Here is a 23,672-nt window from a genome sequence, read left to right as displayed (position 1 = left end):
AATGACGGGGATATTAAATATTGTACAAAAAGTCATAATATTGTTTTATTCAACTATTTGCCTACTGAACAATAACTACACAATGTATATGAAACAGTTAATATTAAACTTGCATAACGTCACTGAAAATCGTGTACCTAAACATTTAATCGATACAAATAAAACATAAAAGACATCTGTACATTATTCAAGAACGGCAATTAATTAGCCGTTATTAGTAACACTTTATACCACTTTATACATTAGAGTGCAACCTTTGCGGATTGGTATACGTCGGTGAAACGAAAGGAAGGCTTAACAAACGTATGTGCGGTCATAGATCAGACATTAACCTTAATGCTAACGACATTCTATACCAGCATTTCAATCAGCCCGATCATTCCATCGTTTCTATGACAGTTCGCATTATCGAAAAGATATACCATAGCTCTAACAATCCTAATCTTTCAACGACTCTCCGTAGACAAAAAGAAGACTACTGGATTAGACAATTGGGAACTGCAACACCTTATGGCTGCAATGACAAAATTGATGGTATAGGTATTCTATCTAGTCCTTCGTGTAACTCGGTGAATGTGATGAATATTTTCAACTCGACTCCTCGACGTAGACGCAGTCATGGTCATCGTCATTATACATCACCTTCTCTGCATGATGTCTCTATTAATGACTTGCTGCCATTCATACAAAAGCCGTTAGGTATTCATAACATTCGCACGAAACTTTATTCATTACCCCTTTCAAAACTTCATTCTCTGTTCAATTTATGTTTGGAATCCACTGTTACAAACCCTCATTCAAACCAATACAAACTTGAAGCTATAATTTCGGATATTGCAAGTCACAGACTTTTCAAGCCAGTTCGCATTGGAAAAGATGAAAAAGAGAAAAGATTTTTTCTTAATCTTTCCTTTGCCAACAAAGGTCTCGATAGCGTCAACCTAGGCAATATCCTTCATCATAAATTAGTACAATCGAAAATACCTCCTTATTTCAAAGACCAGTCTGTACCAATAATTTCTTATACCTATACCAAACCTATTGCAACTAAAATTTTCAATTACAAACGCGTTTTGCAGGATCTCGATATTGACGACTTCAAGTCTAAACCTCCGGATTGCACTTGTGCTAGTTCCAAATTCACATATAATCCTGCTGGCCACGTTATTACCGGTGACCTTAACATTGTTAATAACACTTCTCTACGAAATATGTTATCGAAAGGTCCCAAATATCGTGAGCCTAAATCCATCAATTGGAAACTTTAAAATGTTGATGGATTCAGTCGAGGATTATGCCAGGCAATGGGCTAAGCGCGAGAAGAAAGACGTAGACACTCTTTCCGAATGGATTAAGGCAGTGAGGTCGTTGATACAAATCAGAATTAAGAAACTGAATGGGTCCATCAATGCCCATGCTACGTCAATCTTTAAAGACCCAAATGTTGCAAAACACCTATCCGACCTCCATGACAAATATGTTGTTGTCCCCGCAGATAAAGCCCCAAATAACATCGTTTTTGTGTGTAAAAGTCACTACATCAACTGCTTGATAAACGAATTAGGTATTGACAATTCACTTGGAAACTCAACATATACCCTCACGACACTTACCAAAGAGGAAATCCTGGATAATCATAGGTCTGTTCTATGTTCCTTTGGAATTTCAACCAAAGATGAAGAACTGGATCTTCCATCACTGTATTGGATACCTAAACTACATAAGTGTCCTTACAAACAACGGTATATTGCTGGGTCTTCCAAGTGCTCCACGAAACCTCTTTCTAAATTATTAACATCTATTTTATCAGCAATCAAAGACGGGCTTCAAAGTTATTGTGAAACTGCCTATTCTAGAGGTGGCGTGAATCAGATGTGGATACTTAAAAATTCAAAAGATCTTTTAGAGTACATACAATCTAACTCTCTTTCATCTTGTAACAGTATTAAAACATTTGACTTTTCTACTCTGTACACAAGTATTCCACATTCCAAACTAAAAGACAAATTGAAAGAGTTGGTATTACTTTGCTTCATAAAAAAGAATGGCCAACGTAGATACAAGTATCTTGTCTTAGGGAGGGATAAATCATACTTTGTAAAGAATCACTCTGATTCAAACAAAAAATTCTCTGAAACTGATATTATCAAGATGTTTGATTTCTTGATTGACAACATATTTGTTACGTTCGGAGGACGTGTTTTTCAACAGACTGTCGGCATTCCAATGGGAACAAACTGTGCCCCTCTACTCGCCGACTTGTTTCTTTATTATTATGAGGCTGACTTCATGCAGGAACTTCTTAGGAAGAAAGACAAGAAGTTAGCAATATCCTTTAACTCTACTTTCCGCTATATAGATGATGTTCTTTCACTAAACAATTCAAAATTTGGTGACTATGTGGAACGCATCTATCCAATCGAACTAGAGATAAAGGATACTACAGATACAATTAAGTCGGCTTCATATCTTGACTTACATCTAGAAATTGACAATGAGGGTCGGTTGAAAATAAAACTTTACGACAAAAGAGATGATTTCAGCTTTCCAATTGTGAACTTTCCATTTCTAAGTAGCAACATTCCAGCAGCACCTGCATACGGGGTATATATCTCCCAATTGATACGATATTCCCGTGCTTGCTTTTCCTATCATGATTTTCTTGATAGAGGTTTGCTGCTCACAAGGAAGCTATTAAACCAAGAGTTCCAAATAGTGAAGTTGAAATCATCCCTTCGTAAATTTTACGGACGCCATCACGAGTTGGTTGACCGTTATGGAATAACCGTTTCACAAATGATATCGGATATGTTCCTAACGTCGTAACTACAATCCCCTTCCCTTTCATGAATATGACCTACCGAATTAGACTATTTACCGGATTTGTAATCACATAAGCAACACGACGGGTGCCACATGTGGAGCAGGATCTGCTTACCCTTCCGGAGCACCTGAGATCACCCCTAGTTTTTGGTGGGGTTCGTGTTGTTTATTCTTTAGTTTTCTATGTTGTGTCGTGTGTACTATTGTTTTTCTGTTTGTCTTTTTCATTTTTAGCCATGGAGTTGTCAGTTTGTTTTAGATTTATGAGTTTGACTGTCCCTTTGGTATCTTTCGTCCCTCTTTTATAATGATCTTATCTTTCGAAGTAATTAATTAACTTAATAAATGTCATAATACCTAAAAATGACGTCATAGAAATTAGCCTCACCTCGGGAGGCTACCTCTCAGGAGGCTACCTTTTCCCCATAAGGTTAACATTAGCAAAAGGTCGCCAAAACCGGTAGTTTCCCCACTACTTTAAGTATTGAATGCTTCTTTTTGTAACTTCATAGGGTTATAAAAGCGTTGACCGTGCACACATTTTTAAAATGAAGCGTTTCCGCGCTTCATACAAAATGTACTTCGGTCAACGCCATTACACCCCAATGCAGTTACAAAAAGAAGCATTCAATCCTTAAATGCTCAAGTATACCATGTAAAGAACATTATGGTGAACACACATGTAATTGCTGCTATAAATGTTGTTATCGCTATTTTGTGCATTTTTCCTTTGATCTTTTTTTATGATAATTTTCATATCATGCTACTCGCTTGAGATGGAAAAGTATCGCTAGAAACTAAGCATGCACGTGGCGTTGCTAACGAAATTGACATGAAATTAAAATGAAATTGACAACGTCTTCATAGGTAAAATAGCGATAAAAAAATTATCATTGTTCATCTCAACTCGATTGCCTTTCTCGCTTTCGCCGTCCCGGCTCAAGCGAGAAAATCAATCTCATTGAGATGATCACCGATAATCTATAATTATTTTAACTTCTATTAATGGGTAGTGCTCAGATAAATATACAATATTCTGTCAATGTCAGTAAAATATATTAAACGTTTTTGTATGAGGCTGAGAAACTGTGGAAGGGCGAGGTTCTACCGAGCCCTTCCCCAGTTTTGCGCCGAGTACAAAAAAGTTTATATTTTATGACATTGACCTAATATTGTTTTCATACTGCAACTTAAATTAATACATTGATAGTTTTTTAAATCGTTAGCACATATGTCAAACTTATTTTCATCCTTTAATGGACCCCTGATTGTGGAGAAAGTGTTCCATGATGAAATTGACATTATACAAAATATAGCTTTGTTACTATATCTAGTAAACAACCACATGTAGTTGCAGTATAGATAACACGTAAAAGTCATGCAATTGATCTTTCATAAACATCAAGTGTTTGCTGCTTTCTTCTTCCATGATGATATTTTAGACAAAATATGATTTTAAATAACTGCATTCACAAAATCGTCATTTCTACGATAAGAATAGGAATGCCCAAACTTTATTGAAGATTACTACAGGAGAAATAATATCCTTTCAAAGACGATGAAAAAATGGTGTATAGTAACTATGATTTGTTTTTTGATTTTACAAAATATGCAAAACAGAAATCTCTTTTCTACATGACAGATTTTCAAACGTGATGTTTGGTAGAAAAACACATTGTACAATGGAGAGTAACAAGAAAATGTATTTAAAGTGATCATGCCAAACACTGATACTTTTAAACTGTCACACATACATAGTGCATAATGTCTAAAAGTTCATAAAACATACATATCAAATATATATATATCGTTCATATACCCATAGCAAACTAACATGATTTATTTGGTTTGTATCTTGACTCACCTTCCTCTCAGAACCAACCTCATCCTGGCTAATCTTTAAAAATGATATGTGAAGCACACATTTCTGATCAAAGGATTGCCTCCAACTAAGACAACCTTTCGGCTGACATCACACACACAACACTCGAATAATTTTACTAACAACAATATCATCTCTAAACAATTACTGATTCCCTGTAACATTAAAAAAAATCACAAATAAAATATATGTTTAGAAATATAACACATCACCGTGAACTATACATACCCGCTTTAACTTTGGTTGGATTTTAAAAACAAACAAGAGTTGTCTCATTTGCACTAATGTCACATCTTCTTATATATACTCTTGGAAAAAAGTAATGCAACACCTTGATTTTTTTAAACTTGAAAAATCAGCCTCTTATTTTGGATGGAATATGATAAAATATTTGTAAAATAATATTGAAACGTAGTTAATGACAACATTGGCATTAAAACAAAAAAAAATGTATGAAAAAAAATGTCTTATCTAACCAAAATTTTTATAACAAAATGAAGTGTTTTTTGTACAAAAAAATGCATTTTACAATTTTTACTGTAGTCGAACTTTACAATGTCAGACATTTCAAAATTAATCTTTAGATGAGTGTTCACATCATGGTTGATCGTAACACGCCAAAGAATTAGTACTTCTGATTCCTGCCATAAATCGACTAATTTGTTGCTAAGGTAGCAGCAACCATTCCTGACGAAGGGTATTGTTTATTTCATGACGTGTTTAAACTGGGGGTGTCCTTTCGTGCACTTTACGCCCAATAGTGTCCCATATATGCTCGATATGGTTCAAATTCGGGCTACGATCGGGTCAAGGAAGATAAACCGAATTCAATTGGTACAATGGATCTTCCTCCACGATGCTAATTTCCAACTTTGGCGAGCTATGCACTCTATTGGATACGGGCAACTGTGTATCTGTTTGTAGGCAAAGGTCCCCGAAATGGTCTTATCGCACGATAACCAGTAGCAATGAGCCGATCTCGAACAGTTCTTGTTTAAAGGCTCCTGTATATGCTCATCACTCTCTTTTTAGGATTGTATTGTTTGCATTGGGTTTCCTTCTGACCAACCTTCATTATGCTTGATTTTCCCTAGCAGATGTTATAGGGGGTCTTCTTGATCTTGGAAAGTCTTTGACATCGTTTTTGCCTGATTTTTATTCTCAAAACGACTTATAGCGGAATGATGATGATCAAAAATACGTGCAATTTTCACAGCGACATACCTGCTTCTCTCATGCTGATTATCTGCCATATTGTTGCAGTTATGAGTTGTGGATGACCAATTACAAGGTGTCAATCACATAACTTTATAAACTTGGTGATTTAAAGTGTTGAAATCAATGAGGATAAAAACATCTGTTTTATTGTTTACGAGTACAGTAGCTGCATGTGCAGATAAGAACTTATCGAGGCGATATTTATTGATTAAACTCCGGTGATATTTAAATAATGTTTAACTAGTTCTATTTCAACAAATTATATCACAAAAAAATAAAGAGTGTTTTTTTAATTTGAATTTCAATTTGGTGTTGCAATACTTTTTTCCATGTGTATATATAATTATTGAGTTTGATTGATTGGTGTGGAGCCTTGGCTCACACTGAACAGCAAGCTATAACGTGCCCCAAAAAAGACTAGTGTAAGCCAATTCTAACGGGAAAACCAACGGTCTAAATTATATTAAAAAAACGAAGAAAGAGAAACACTTATGAACCACGTAAACAAACCACAACCAATAAACATCAGTTTCCTGACTGAGGACAGTTGCGAACAAATGCAGCGGGTTTAAACGTTTAAATAGGTATACCAACCTTCACTATTTCCTGACACAAAAGTGTAGCATCACAACATTAAAATACTAACTATAAAATATCAATTGAAATTGCTTAACTTAATCAAAAGAAATATTAACAAACTAGGTAAACATACACTAAAAGAATAATTTTCATCTAAGACACAATGTGAATACAAAATTAAGAACATAATAGGTGAGGTGTTAAACAATATCAGAAAGGCAACCATAACCTTGTACAAAATGCCGCCAAAAAACAACACGTACACAGGGGGAAAAATTGTTGTAAGTTATACAGTTATGCAGTATTGAAATATGTTGTTTACAAAATAATTAATTTTGTTGTTCATAGTATGAAAACAGAAGTGAAAATTTATAGTCATACCAAACACTTATCAAAACTGGTATAAATTTAAAATATTGAAGCGAGATAAAACAATAAATAGGTTAACATAAATAACAAAAAAGACATTAAAACTGTATCAGCAGGTCAAATTAACACTCAAGTACGATTTGAATGTACTCGCAATTAACAAAGCGCTAGTTAAAGTCAACAAAAAAAATGATAACAAATCCTGCATCAGAGATTTTTTATTAAGATAGCACTATACACCTGCAATGAAATTCTATAAAAATTCCCTTTTTATAGGGAATCATATATAATTGAACAGATTTTAAATTTTTTTATTGGACAACAATTAATGTTGCTTATGGTAATGCATGTACTACTAGTAATTGAAGAAGAATAATATCAGTATTGAAAAAAGTCTAATGCTATGTGTAATTAAATTTCCGAGATCATAAATGGTCAATTTTTATTCATGTGGACGGAGTTTTGAGCATATCGGCAGCAAGGTCAATAACGATATAACGTCTGACGCCAGATCTGGTTTTTGATGCAAAGGGTTTGTATTTTCTTTATATATTTCGAATTTCTGAATGGAATGCTATCTTACTGGTCAAAACCTTTGATTTATGATTTATGGTCAATCCAGAAGTATCTAATGTGTGAATGATATTGATGTAATTGTTGTTCAAATAGTAAAATCCTTTTTTATTCAATTGTGACGCTTCATTTTGTCATGAAAATGTAGTTTTAGATGATATTTGCATCCAAACAGGTGCCACTAAATGCCCGATTTCACAACATTTTGTTCCTTGACCAGTAAGAATTTGGTGAACATGAAGTTGATATAAGATGGACGTGAAAACACTTTATACGGTGAAGCATGCTGGCTTAATCAGTGATTGTTAATCCTTTAAGGGGCGAAGCCGTGAAATTTCATACATGGATATGATAAGAAAAAATGTATATAAGTATTCAGTAAAAAGTTCGTTGATGAAGGATGAATCTAAGAACACAATAAACTTTCTACCAAATTTCAAGGAGCTAAATTTAGTTCCCGAAATTTAATTCCATACAAAAAACGTACGTATCGAAGTAGAGCAGTTTCTTCTCTTTTTTGAAGCAGGGTAAAAGATTAGAAAACATATAACTTGCATTAGAGTACCCACCAGTTTGTTTGTGGCGATTCAGTTGTTCATGCATTGGTTTTCTGTTAAGTGTGTGTAGACAATCCGATTTTCTTTGGTTGTCATTTTGTTCTTCATGCATTCAATTTTAATTGTTGATATATATAAAAAAAGGACAGCAAACTTCATCTGTTTTTTTCTTTTCTTCAAATTTCAACTTTCGTAGTTCACTCGGTATTTGGTAAGGTACGTGTCTCTTAACTTTTTCTGTGTAGTGTTTAATGACTGGTGACTGTATGGACGTCTTTTTCGTTTGGTCAAATGCTTTTGTCCGTCTGTTTCGTTGTATGGTATTGATAGTCCCTTAAGTCTTCTCTTCCTGTATTATAGGTTATAGTGTGCACGATTGTTTTCTAATGGATATACCCTTACTTAAACAATTTTTAAATATCCGTTTAAGCAAGCATTATTCTTTTTAAATAAAATGTTATTTGACATCGAAGAGTAAAGCTGTTGTGCTTGGATTCGTAATAATACGTAATTGCTGTTTCCTGATATTATAATAAATACCATTTGGGCTTGATAGTCCATCTGACTTTTGCATCAGCTGCCTGTTACATGTACCATCACTTGACACAATGTAGAGTTTGTCGTCATAACGGCCAGATACATAAATATTCCTATTTTGGTCTACCGTCAAGTACAGATCCCATGCATTTCCCATTTCCCTCAAAGTTATTTCCCAGATATTTTTTCCATCATAATCAGTACACTTTACCATTCTTGATTAATTATCGGTATAACATGTATATGAATGCTACACATCGGCTTGATAATGGTATTGTTTTAATTTTTACTCCAGTATCACCAAATATCTGCAAACCATAACCTTTGACAGTAACTACAAGTCTATGGTCTGAGTAGTCGATTCCGTAGCACTGGCCTATTACATCTACTTCTTTGGTCACTTTATCTTGATCAGAGCTGAGCTCTCTAAACACAATCATCTTTTTTGCTTCAAAAAGAGAAACAGCAACTGCTTAGTCACCAATAGATACAATGTCGAATAGCTTTATGTCAAGAGCAATATTCCCTAAATAGCGACAGTTGCTATCGAAAAGTATCATACTATTATTAGAACCGTTAACAAACAAGATGGAATCATTTTGTAAAATTGTACAAACTGTTATGTAGCTACAATTTGGTTTTCAATTAGAGGTGGCATTGTTGCACTTTGTCCGAAACTTAAATGATTGATGTGTAATTTTGTTAACAAAAAGGTAAAATATGCTACACAGAAGAACAAGTGGTCAGTATGCTGGAGTTTCTTATCGACAACATATTTGTTGAGTTTGGAGGTAGACTTTTCCAACAAATTGTCGGCATTCCTATGGGAACAAACTGTGCGCCTCTTCTTGCCGACCTCTTCTTATTTTCATATGAATCGGAGTTCCTCCAGACATTTGTAAAAAACAAGAGAATCAAAGAAGCCAGATTATTTAATTTCACTTTCAGATATATTGATGATGTTCTTTCCATAAACAATCCGAACTTTTCTGATTGGGTTCCATTAATATTTCCCCCAGAACTAGAGATTAAAGAAACAACAGACACGGCTTCCTCCGCCTCATTTTTAGACTTATATCTCGAATTTGACTTACACAGTCATCTCAGTACCAGAATCTATGACAAACGAGACAATTTTAATTTTGAAATTATAAATTTCCCCCACCTTAGTAGCAATATACCAACTTCACCTGCATATGGGATATATATTTCCCAACTTATTCGATATTCAAGAGCTTGCAGCTCCTACTCAGACTTTGTAAAACGTCATCAGTGTCTGAGTAGAAAGTTGATGAAACAGGGGTATGTCAAAGAACGTCTCGTTCTTTTTCTAAAAAAGTTCATCGGAAGGTACCAAGACCTTGTTGATAAATATTCCGTATCAACTTCTCAAATAATACACGATGGTCTTGATGTATAGATTCTGCGTACTGATGTTGTTTATCATCTTAACAACGTGTTTTATAGTTCTTTCATTTGTCTTTGTTCTATTATTAATATTACTTTTACTGTTGAATGGTTTCATGTGATATCCGTTTCACGTGGCTCGGTACTTATACATCTCGTCAATGTGTTTGTATTGGCTTTCATTTTTTTGTGGTTTGTTTTGTATTTGCGACTTTTTGTATTTCTTTTGTTCTTATAACGTGACTCTGTACTTAAAAGATCCCGTCAATATGATATTGTTCTATTATATGTCATTATGATATATTTCTATTATGAATTACAATATACGTTGAACCACAAACGTCAAAATCATTCAATCGCGTAGTGGAATTAACTATTTTTGGATTCTTATAAATTTTATATATAACTTTTGGACTAGTTTAAATCTCGGTCTATTTCTTAAATTTATTCTTGCATACTTTTGATTTTTTAACCCTGTATGCTAACATTCCCATGAAAAAAAATTTCAAATTTTTGTACGCACATTGAACGACAAATTTATGTGACGTATAAAATTTTCTGACGTCAGACACTCAAATCAATAAATGTGTTCGTAGATAGTAGATGTTTTTGTGTTCTGTTAAATTGTTCCTTTTAAAATTGTTAAACGATGATGACTGATGTACCCATATTTTGACTATTTTATTTATTGTGTCTGTTTATTTAACGCATCAATGTAAAAATATCGGAAATTGATGAGACTGTCATTAAAGTGAGAGGGTAAGCGCTATAGAACCAGGTTTAATCCACCATTTTCTACATTTGAAAATGCCTGTACCAAGTCAGGAATATGACAGTTCTTGTCCATTCGTTTTTGATGCGTTTTGCTTGATTTTGCCATGTGATTATGGACTTTCCCAATTGATCTTCCTCTAAGTTCAGTATTTTTGTGATTTTACTTTTTGTTATCTGTGGAAGGAAATTACAGATGTCTCCAATAGACGACATGTTTTTGAACTCATCAGTCAGACTAATTATAAACTCTGTGTTATCATATTCACCTTTCTCCATACCTACAGATAGCAAGTTTTCTTCTCTTGACAACTTGCTCTCAAATTCTGATAGACTCAAGAATAATTGGAGATTTGTGCAGTTTTCCCTTGGTTGAGAAATGACTAATTTTATATTTAGAAGGACTTTTAGTTTTTTTTTTCTGAAGACTTTTTATTCCTTTGCTTGTCGTTCTGTTGTGTTCTACCTGCATATCATCCATGCTCTCATCGCAGTCCTTAATTAATCCTTCTAGCTTTTCGTTAATACATTTTTTCATGTCCAAAATTTTTAGCTTCATAGTTTTTATTTGCTCTTCTGTGTCAAGTGTCGATTTCTCTTTCTTTTCAATAATTTTACAATCTTACTATTCAAACCATTCAAACCCCCTTCGAGCTGTTGAATTGCAACGGAAGATTTCACATTTTCTATCTTCAATCGGACAAACATTATTATACAGCCTTTATGATTTGTAGTACTACATCTTATACAAAACGGTTCTAGATGGTCATGACAATAGTGTTCAAATTTGCGGTCATGTTCAAAACAGGTTTCTCTCACGTGTTCAACAACATTGGGAATTAATCTACGTTGTTTAAAAGATAGTATACCATGTGAAGCTAATGACATTGTTGTTAAGTGATGTTTCTGACAACTGAAACAAAGACCTTCTGTACACACAACACACGAAAACAAAGCCTCTGGGGATATGTCTCTGAAGATACAGGGTGTGCACATACTTTCATCCATTATAGGATTGGAAGAAAATCAAATTCCTAAATTAAAACAATGGAACAGTTATGTGATGAGTTAAGCCTATTCTTAACTGATGTTCATATTTTGTTAATAAGTTGTATTGTTAAACCACTGTCCGTGTTATGAGAGGTACGGATCTGCTAATATGGTTAACCCCGCCATTTTTTGTAATGTGCTTTCCCCAAGTCAGGGGTATGTTATTCAGTGGTTGTTGTATGTTGCTGTAAATCAGGTATATAATATTTGAATTTTGTTTATGATTTTTTTTTTCATCAGGCTGCTAATTATCTTCTTTGAGTTGATGTCAATTTTCATTTCTGGACCTTTTATAGCTTTCTATGTTAAATGGGTTTTGCTCATTAGTAAAGGCGGTATTGTGACCTATAGTTGTAACTTGTATGTCATTTGGTTTATGATGGAGAGTGGTCATATTTAAAATTATACCAAATATACTAATTTTATGTTGCGCGCGTTTGACGTCTATTCCAGTCATCAGTAATGGTCTTTACAAATTATTTATGAATAATCCTAGGAGTGAAAATTTTTAAATTTCTGTATAGCTGAGTTATTGCACACACAAAGCAAAAAGATAAACGAAAGGATTCTTTTTTGTAATGATATATATGTTCTTAGTATGATGTATGTATGATATAATGGAAATGGAAATACCTGGGACGCAACGTCAGATATTGCTACCATTTATTGTAACAGAAAAATGACGTTAAATAGGAAACACGCACTATATATTTTTTTCTGCTTTCCTTGTTGAGTAAATGCAAAGTATAACACACAAGTAGAAATGCCGTGCGATTCCAATCCAATATGATATCAGTGTATGTAAAGTGCGGATCCTAAAATATCATTTTCACTGTATATGCCAGAAATTTTTGATGTAGAATGATAAATAAACAGACGACTTTTTTTTATTTTTGAAGAAAATGAAGAAAATTAGTTAAAAAGTATATATGTTAAGAAACACATAATACTAATAAAACAAAGTAAGAGATGCGAACGGGTTTTTTTCGCGCCTAAATCTAAATAGCTGTGAAATATATACCAAAATAGGTGAATATTTAGGACATTTCACGAACAGATCGTGCAGGTGTTTTATAACTAACAGGTAAGATGTTGTTGCAGAAAAAATATTCATTTCAACACAATTATTAAAGTTGTATAACGTAGAATAGGTTTTGTCATTCTGTTTCTTCATATTGAACTAAATTCCACTATGATGCTTTCTTTATGCGAGTCATGTTTACTGTCGAATAATGATACTATTCTTTCATTTTCACTGTAGAGCGATTCATTAGTATTGTATATGCGGGGCATTTTCACTGTATGATATATTGATTTTTTTATCTATTACAGCGTATTTTTTTAAACATGTAAATCAAGACTTTAGTTAGCGTGCTTGCTTTGGGTTTTTTTGTACAATCATTATGATAACACCCAATTTAATTCAAATATAATAATTATATAAATACAGGTTAAACTATGCCGATACATATTGTTTAAAGATGTCAATCTTATTTACAAAGTTTGTATAAACAATTATGCAAACTAAGCAATCAAGTCAACCAAAGTTTTGCTTTACATGCATTAGGAAATTAGCTGAAAAGCCTTAATTTAGCCGACTTGCTCAAACAATAAATAAAGTAAGAGACGGATTTGATAAAATTTAACTTACGGAAGAAAGTTTGGTTTTAAAACACTCTAAATAAATTCAATAGAAATAACATTTATTTCAAATGTATTCCATTTTTAAAATTTCTTATGAATCGTATAGCAATCTTTATCCTTGTTTTTTTTTATCCATTTCCATATCCTTGTTTTTTTTATCCATTTCCATGACACTTCACCACTAATTACGTACATCTTGATAAAGATTGAATCGTTGGTTTTCCCGTTTAAAAGATTTTACACTGGGGCCCTTTATAGCTTGCTGTTCGGTGTGAGCCAAGACTCCATGCTGAAGACCGTATTTTGACGTATAAAGGTATACTTTTATAAGTTGTGACTCGTTTTGAGAGTTGTCTCATTGTCACATATGACATCTAATCTATCTGTGGCTCAACCCGAAACGAGACGGGATAAAAAGGGATAAAAAACACACTTTTTTAATATATTTATAATGGGCTTAATATGAGTCAGAAAAGAGTAGAATAGTGGGTCGCGTTGGGGTATAAGCGTGATGCGGAATTGCCGATTTTTTTGTAAGCGTGACACGTGATAGTCAAATGATTGTGTCGTGAAAACGAGAAATAAAGTATAGCGGGACACGGAAAATTTAAAACAATGAAAACTGCATAGTATACGCGGGATACGGGAATCTGATAAAGCAGTAAGCGGGACCAGGGATCAGATCCCCCCCAAATGAGACCCCAGAATAAGATATTTTTTTTATCTTCATCCTATTGTTACAGTCATGCCTTCAATAACAAATGTATCCCATGCATGCATTTTTATAGACAAAAGACCTTATGGATATTTGGGGTTCTTTGACATGCTGAATCTAACCTTGTATCCAGTTTGGGGATTTTTACCAAGTTACCGAAATAGCCCACATAGAGGTCCAAAGGGTCTAAGATCATCAAACATGAATTGTAGCATGGATGTTGTGTACAATTACCCAAATGTGCATTGTTTGACCTCTGTGGTAGTATCCACTCGCGGATCTATAAATTTTTATAAGTAGGGGTCCAATGACTACCTAAGAAGGGGCCCGCTCCAGTGATTCCATATAAAAGTAACCAAATGTTTTCCCAAAAAGGGGGCAACCCCCTGTCCCCCTAAATCCTCCTCTGGTATCGAGCTGTTTATTACGGATAATTTTTTTTGTATCAAGGGTGCTCTACTTCACGTACCAATGCAAACAAAAAAGTTCGCCCACACCTTACATTCCATGTTTTAATGACTGTTAAAATCATACAACAACAATCGAGTCAAAAACATTTGTTCTACCAAAACTGTCTTTTTCAGAATATGGAAATTGAAGCATTTGAGGATACAACTGGGGAAAGTTAATCTTTTATAAGCTTTTCTGTCACCATTGCGTTTCATATTTCTCTGTTAGCAAGTGTATTTATTGCGTGGAAGATAACGTCCTCAAATGTACTGGTCTCTATTTTACATCTATAGTTAAAATGGATCGCTTTCAAAAATCGATATGCTATATTATGTTGCTTTTATAACACTTATTTGAACTTTAATGCTATGTTTGTACATAATAAAGACATATCACAATGAAAATATGTAAAAACTTTCCTTCAAATTAATTAATTTGGTATTTTCAAAACGTAAACAAATACAGTTTTCCCATGATCCTTTATTCTACAATAGACATACCCGCATATGACAGTGAAAATGAACTAGCTGGATTCGCACTTTATATACACTGTGATATTATAATTTACATAGAATATTAAATTTCACTGCTAGTGATTATGTGTTTTTAGGGTAAATACTGCTGCATTATATATTCAACCCAAGTATGATTTTATTCAAGCAGGGTACAATGGCTTATAGTTATGATACTGAAGTTTTCTTACTTTTTCATCGTCTCACAGATGTGTATTTTTGTAATATGTGCACCATTTCGTTTTGTTGAAAGCAGGACATTTACATCAAGTTGAGGAAGGATCCCACGAATGCAGTTTGTGCCGTCTCTAGCAAATTACGCTTGTGGCGACGTCGTTAAATAATGTTAACGGACAACCTTGCAAGACATTTTCATACATCTGTATTTTTCATAGATAAACCTGTAATCTTAATTCAATTTGTTGTACCAACTTCAACTTTTAAAGTACTTTTTATCGGTATAGTATTAAAAGCCGAAAAATCATTTTAACGAAATTAAATCTCTGTTTTTTGGCCGTAAAATGTTTGTGAATGTATGATATTTTAACTCGGACATTTCAGCAAGACAAAGTCAAAATTTTATTTTTCTAACTGAAATGTTTCAAATTTCCAAATAAAATTTTTGCTGGGACATTTCCATACTTATATTCTTTTCAAAATATCTATGCAATTTTAAAATGGAGACAGCCATGTAAACTAATACTGAAATATATCAAGTCAGAGAACCTTCAGGCAAAATTTCGAAGAGTTGCGTGAACATTTCGCGAATTGTTCGAGTTTTATGTTTCGAGTTTGTTACATGGGAAAACGCTAAGTAACGTTTTTTCTGATAATCTGCGTCTTCCGAAGCCTATGAATATCATATTTTTATTCTTTCCCTATCCCCTATCATAATATGAACATTTAAGAAGCAATCTTCATTTTCATGTATAACTTGAAATATTTATTTCAGCATTTCTAAGAAAATTTTCCCGTCAAATATTTACTTAGCGCTTTTTTTCGTGCTAGTAGCAATATCTAACGTTGCGTCGTCACGGCACATAAAATGCCTATCTTCTATTTTTAAATTTCCCTATTTTACTTGCTTTGTGGGAAATGAGAGGGGTATCGCACATAAGCTACTGTTATTGTTATGTCGTATGTATAAGAGCAGAAATACATTAAATAAATGAGAAAAAAATTAATGAAAAAAGACAAAAACAGTGTCAATTCCCCAAGCGCATGTACCCTAATTCCACACACACAAGTTAAAAATAGGTGGACCAAACAATAAAACACAAAGATGATTATATATATAGGGCTGACATGTCGAAATCGGTGATAATAACCAGTGTATGTAAAGTGCGGATTCTAAAATACCATTTTCACTGTATATGCCATGCATTTCTGATGTAGAATGGTAAATAAACAGACGAAAAAATTATGAATTTTGAAGAAAATGAAGAAAAATAGTTCAAATGTATATGTTTAGTAATAAGTAATACAAGTTAGACAAAGTAAGAGATGGGAACGGGTTTTTATCGCGCCGAGAGCCATCTATACGTGAAATATATACCGAAATAGGTGAATATTTAGGACGTTTTACGAACAAATCGTGCAGGTGATTAAAAACTAGCAGGAAAGATGTAGTTGCAGAAGAATATTAATTTCAACACAATTATTAATGTTGTATAACGTAGAATAGCTTTTGTTATTCAGTTTGTCCATATTGTATTGAATTCCACTATGATGCTATCTTTATGCGAGTCATGTTTACTGTTGAATAATGATACTTTACCTTCATTTTCACTGTAGAGCGATTAATTAGTACAGTATATGCATTTTCACTGTGTGATTTTTATTCATATTTATGCATTAAATTCCTATTTCAGCCGACTTGCTCAAACAATAATTAAAGTAAGAAAAGGATTTGATAGTGCTGACTTTGAGATGAAAAGTTTGATTGAACACTCCAATAAATTCAATAGAATTAATATTTATTTAAAATATAACACATCGTAGTCATAATATAACAACATGTGGATCATTTAAGAGTTGAAAGTGTTTAAAATTTTATCATTGGATTTCGAGTATGGGTCTATTTACCATGTTTACAAAGCAGAAGAATCATGTAATAGACATCCGCACCTTTATTTAAAGTGTAGTTATATTTATTCAATGCAATGACACTTCATCACTGAATACGTACATCTATCATATCTCTCGAGATAGAATGGAATAATAAGGGATAAAAAAAACAACAATACTTTTTTAATATTTTCTTATAAATCACTTCTTGACAAATTTCAATGAGGTCTTGAAGTAAGATTTTTGATTGTGGGTCTGGTTTTAAATTGGCCCACAAGGTCCAAAATAAAACTTGATGTTATTTGGTAGGCTAAATCCATTATGATGATACATGATTGTGTATATTTATTTATTTTTAATTTTTGGCCCATTTAACAAGTTTGTGGGGTCCAAACTATCAAGAAATAAATTCTTTTGGATTTCAACAACAATTGAATATTTCGGGTTCTTTGGCATGCTGAATCTCATCGTGTTTTTAAATTTGGGATTTTGGTATTTGGGATTTTAAGTTATCGAAATGGTCCACATTGAGGTACAAATGGTCCGACATTTAACATCTTTTTTTATTTCATCAAAAAAGAGTCTAGCTTGAATGTTGTGTTCATGCTTACCCCAAACTGTTCAGGGTTCGACCTCTGCGGTAGTATCAAGGGTGCTCTACAACACGTACATCATGTACGATACCAATGCAACTTTATCAGTTTACATTTTTGACAGAAAAAGTTTGCCCTACACAACTTGACTTGCATTTCACGCTTTGATGACTTTGGATAATTTATATGTCACATGTCGGTTCATTTTTTACAGTAAAGAACATGCAAGCAACAATCGAGCTAAAAACTATCTTTCCCTTAGAACATGGATATTGAAGCATAAGGGGAGGCAAGTGAAGATGAATCACAGAAAAAAGAAATAAAGTTAAGTAGGAGGAGTCTTCGTACCAATGCACTTATTGCCCTTTCAAGACAAAATGGGTAGCTAGTTTGCACAGGCATAAGGAGATCCACACTAATGAGTTACACAAATGTGACCAGTGTGCATTAAAATTTTAAGACTACTCAATGAACATGATAGCATGGAGAAAGCCTAATTTGTACTCATTGTTCAAAACACTTCAAAAGCAGAACTGGGCAGTGGCCGATCCAGAACTTTTTGTAAGGCGGGCCCGATGGCTAACTTAAAGGGGGCGCCCCATCTCACGCTTCAGTGATTCCCTATATAATCAACCAAATTTTTTCAGTCCCGCTAGATATCCCTATGCTGGCCTGGCTTACCATATGAAGAAAGCAATAGGAACTTTTAATCACATCTGCTCGTTTTGTAGTAAAACATTAAAATGCTTCGCTGACCGCAGAGGTCGAACCCTGAACAGTTGGGGTAAATTTGGACACAATATTAAAGCTTGATACTATCTGAATTTGGATTATCATCAAATTTAAGACGTTAATTTATATAGGTTTCTGACACAAGTTAAATGTGGTCGAAGATCTTACAAATCGTATGCGCAATACTTTCAAAAATTTGAAATATAAAAAAATAAAAATAAAAGAGATATGAACCCGTTTAAACCCTCAAACGAAATCCCAGTCTTTCCTGTGTGGTATTATAAATAAACCTTGTAGGACAATTTTAGAGAGATCCATACACTTAAACACAAGATATTGTCTGGAAACTAGAAACATGTTTTATTTTGCCATTTCTGTTGTCCCTAATTTCTGCATGTTTGGGACAATTATCCCCGAACCTAATCCCAGTCTTCCCTTTGTGATAGTGTTCCTTGTGGTACAATGCCAGAAAGATCCAAAAACTTACACACAAGTAAAAAGTAATATCACAAAAATACTGAACTTAGAGGAAGATCAATTGGGAAAGTCCATAATCACATGGCAAAATCAAATAACAAAACGCATCAAAAACGAATGGACAAGAACTGTCATATTCCTGACTTGGTACAGGCATTTTCAAATGTAGAAAATGGTGGATTAAACCTGGTTCTATAGCGCTAACCCTCTCACTTTAATGACAGTCTCATCAATTTCCGATATTTTTACATTGATGCGTTAAATAAACAGACACAATAAATAAAATAGTCAAAATATGGGTACATCAGTCATCACCGTTTAACAATTTTAAAAGGAACAATTTAACAGAACACAAAAACATCTACTATCTACGAACACATTTATTGATTTGAGTGTCTGACGTCAGAACATTTTATACGTCACATAAATTTGTCGTTCAATGTGCGTACAAACAATTTTAAAATTTTCATGGGAATGTTAGCATACAGGGTTAAAAAATCAAAAGCATGTAAGAATAAATTTAAGAAATAGACCGTGATGTAAACTAGTCCAAAAGTAATATATAGAATTTATAAGAATCCGAAAATAGTCAATTCCACTACGCGATTGAATGACCCTGACGTTTGTGGTTCAACGTATATTGTAATTCATAATAGAAATATATCATAATGACATAATAGAACAATATCATATTGACGTAATTTTCCGGAAACTACAAAGTAAACATGATTGTTGTTTGTCCCATTTTGTTCCTTCATTCCTAAACTGTTAGTACCATAACTCCAAAAATGAATCATAACCTTCTACTTGTGGTATTGAACACTGTGGTACAATATCAGAGCAATCGAAATTTCTATACAAAACTATATTTATAAGTAATTATCCTGAATTTTATAAAAAATGCTTCTTTTTTGCCCCTTTTTCGTAAACGGTTGGAACCATTATTCCCAAATATATCCCAACATTCCTTTTGTGGTATTGAACCTTCTTTTAGATTTATATAGATCCATTCACTTAAATTGAAGTTGTCCGAAAACCAAATGTGTCTTCGGACGACGCAGACGATGACGACATCATAGCAATATACGAACCGAAAAAAAAATGTGTTCGTATAAAAACAACATTTTGATGGCCATGTCAACAAGCACCTAAACAACAAGCCCTATAAATTTAAGAAATGCGAGAGGTCTTTTTTTTACAAACATAATTTGAAACAACATGCACCAAGAAAACAACAAAAAGTATCAGTGTGATTTGTGTAATCAGGAATTTGCACCTTCAAAAGACCTAGCGATTCACAAAGCAGGGAAACATGGCAATACAGTTCACACATGCAAATACTATGGGAAAACGTATAAATGGCCAGCCAGTTTTTATAGACATATACAAGTTATAAAAAGAAAGAAACATTAAAGTAATCAAATAAGTTTTTCATTTGTTACAAGTCTAATTATCACATTAATCTACAATGAAAATTCATCGCATCTTCGAAAATTTTACATCAGAAATGAATGCCATACAGTGATAATTTATCGCATCCATGTGAAAATGGATCGCTTTTAATAATTTGTATTCTATATTAAGTTGCTTTTATAACACATATTTGAACTTTAATACTGTTATTTTACATTAAAAATACACATCATAATAAAAATATGTTAAAATTTAGTTTCAAATCAATTATTTTGGTATTTTCAAAATGTAAACAAATAAAGTTTTCCCATGATCCTTTATTCTACATTGAACATACTTGCATAGAACAGTGAAAATGAACTGACTGGATTCGCACTTTATATACACTGATAACGGGCGCATTTCATTTGCGCCAATTTTTAAAAAATCAAACCTTTCATTTGCGCCACAAGGTTATATATCCTTTGCGCCAAAAAAAAAAACCTTCATTTGCGCCATTTTACAGGTATGACAGGTAATATAACGGAAAAGTTAAATATTATTTACGATTTATTTTGTTTTTTGTTTGTACATAACTCCCCCTGGATATATGTGTGAGTTCATACTCATTTCTAATACAAAACTAAGAGTCACTAAGGTTATAATTATATATATAGTGTTCACATGACCAGTCCAGTGTGAGGTGTCAAGATGGACATAGTCAAATCTGAGACAAACAGAGGAAAGAATTCTGTGATATTTGATGACCACATATATAGGTTATCAAATGTTTTAACAAATGGAGACAAATCCTTCAGGTGTACCAAAAAAACCTGTAAAGCCAGGATTACGACTGATGCGGACAGCAAAACAATTATGAAAACTTTAAACGAGCACAACCATGGAGTAAACCAGCAGAAAGTAGAATCTCAACAACTCAGAGTCCGAGTTCGGAAAGCATCTGGTGATATAACTGCAAGTCCTTCAAAGATAATACGCACAGAACTACAAGGTAATTTTGTTTGTCACCTATAGTTATCTCATTGACATTACTACCACATCTTCTTTTGTTAAATTCATTTTAATTGAAAAAAGAAAATAAGAGCAGAAAAGTTAAATGATTCCATTGTCTTCCAATTTGCCATGTGATTATGGACTTTCTAAGTTCCTTGTATGTTACTTTGTATTCTATGGATAAATATTTTTAACACCATTGTTTTTCTTCTTCAGGAATGGATGAAAACCACCTACGTACAAATGACTTAAAAAATGTTGCCTTGGCTATATACCGAGAACGAAGAAAAGATTACCCTACTTTACCAAAAGATAAAGCAGATATCCACGAAGCAGTGAAGGAAATGAAAATGGAAACAAACAAATTTGAGAATTTTCTTTTGATAAATGATGTTGAAAGTGGAATTATCGTTTTTTCCTGTACTGCTAATCTTGAGTGTCTTTGTAATGATGTACCAGATGTATTTGTGGATGGTACCTTTAAATGCTGTCCAAGATATTTTTTTCAAATGTACACACTGCATGGATGTAAAGATGGTAACTAATGGACAAATATGGCTGTTTTTTTCACCTCAAAAACTACGCTGTGAACAGACTTACCTGTGCAGTTTAAAAGTTGGAAGGCCTGGCATCCATAAAAGATGAATGTATTTTGTATATCAGAAAGATGAACTCTTTCTTGCTTTTCAATGGGCATTTTTTTTTTTCGTTCCTCCAGAAGGTGTAAAAATAAACTAAGTTGGGATACAACTTTAATGCTCCCTCTCAGGTAACAAATTGTTTGTATTGTATTGATTGTTCTTCATGGTTTACTCCTGGTTTGCCCACTTTTAATTCTACCAATTATCTATTAGTTAAGAAAACAAAAAAGACAAAAGGTTTAATGAGCATATAATTGTATAGTCTGTTCCAACTTAGGTATATAGGTATATAGTTTGTAAGTGTTTTTCTAGATATTCAGGTTGTTTTTTTGTATAGAAAAATAATAAATAAATCAAATATTTTTTCTCAGAAATTTAGTATCAATTCAATCAATTAATTCAACATACATATACAGCCCACCCCCAATACAAGAATGTCATAGTCAACAATACACAGGAAGGCACAAGTATGGCTTCACCTTAATATAAAAGGACAATGTTTTAATATTAGTTATTATTATTATTATCAACAAAGATTCAAGATGCAAAACAGTAAGTAAATCAATACTTTTTTTCAACATTTTAAGTCAAAGCCAAGGTATTATACACATGAGGCATGTTATAATGAAAAATGGCATATTTTTTTTTTTAAGACTTAAATAAGTGTGTTTTTTTAATCTTACAGCAGTGAAGTTGTAACTTTATGTTCTTGTTTTCTTAAAAAAAGAAGAAATACATCAAATTTACAAAATTGACTGGATGTTTAATTTGCATGGACCAAAAAAGGTATAAAACTTTCTTATATTAACAGTGACCTATATATATTGAAGCTTAATATTTAACTTCAAGATCCAGCTCTTGACATGTCACTGAAAGAATCAGAACAAAAGTTTCATGGTATACCCAGGTTTTTTTCTCTCGTGATAATAGGCCAAAAAAAAGGGGTTAAGACTTAAGATAATGGAAAATCATCCAACATTGGTTAATTTCAACTGAATGGAGAAATAATAAAGTTTTCCATCAATATTTTCCCTTCTTCATGTAATACAGTATAACATTCATGACAGTCATATAAACCCAAATCATATTAAGAAAAAAGTTCTAAAAAAAAAATCTAGAAATTTTTAGCTTTTCAGTACTGTAACATCCTTCACAATAGCAATAGTGACATTTTATGTACTTTTTTTTTACCATTTCTAAGGTATTTGATTCTTACTGATTGAAATTGATACTTTGAATTTGGCTTTAATTAAAATAGTTAACTATGTTTGAATATATGTTTTTCCTCAATTTTAATATGGTAAAAATTAATTACATTAAAAATATAAAAATGTACAAATTCTATTGAAAACTTGTTAAAATATATGAAATTTTGTTTTAGATTCCCTTACAAATAAGGTCAGCTTGAAAACAAAGCCCATAAGAGTTATCTTACAATTTCATATCTTATTCCAAATTTATTTGAAATAAAAGGCCATACTGTGTATTAAAAATTTGATAAATAGATTATTAATATTTATTAAAACAGTATTATAGGGTTATTGCATGAATATTGGGGAATATTGTGCCAAGTAGAATTTTATATTGCTCGAACTTGCAATTGCAAAATATGTTCTACGAGGAATAATATTCTCCAATATTCATGCAATAACCCTTTTATTGTATAGCA

Source organism: Mytilus galloprovincialis, chromosome 2 (assembly GCF_965363235.1).
Source record: "Mytilus galloprovincialis chromosome 2, xbMytGall1.hap1.1, whole genome shotgun sequence".
NCBI lineage: Eukaryota > Metazoa > Mollusca > Bivalvia > Mytilida > Mytilidae > Mytilus > Mytilus galloprovincialis.
Note: the sequence above shows the minus strand (reverse complement) of the source record.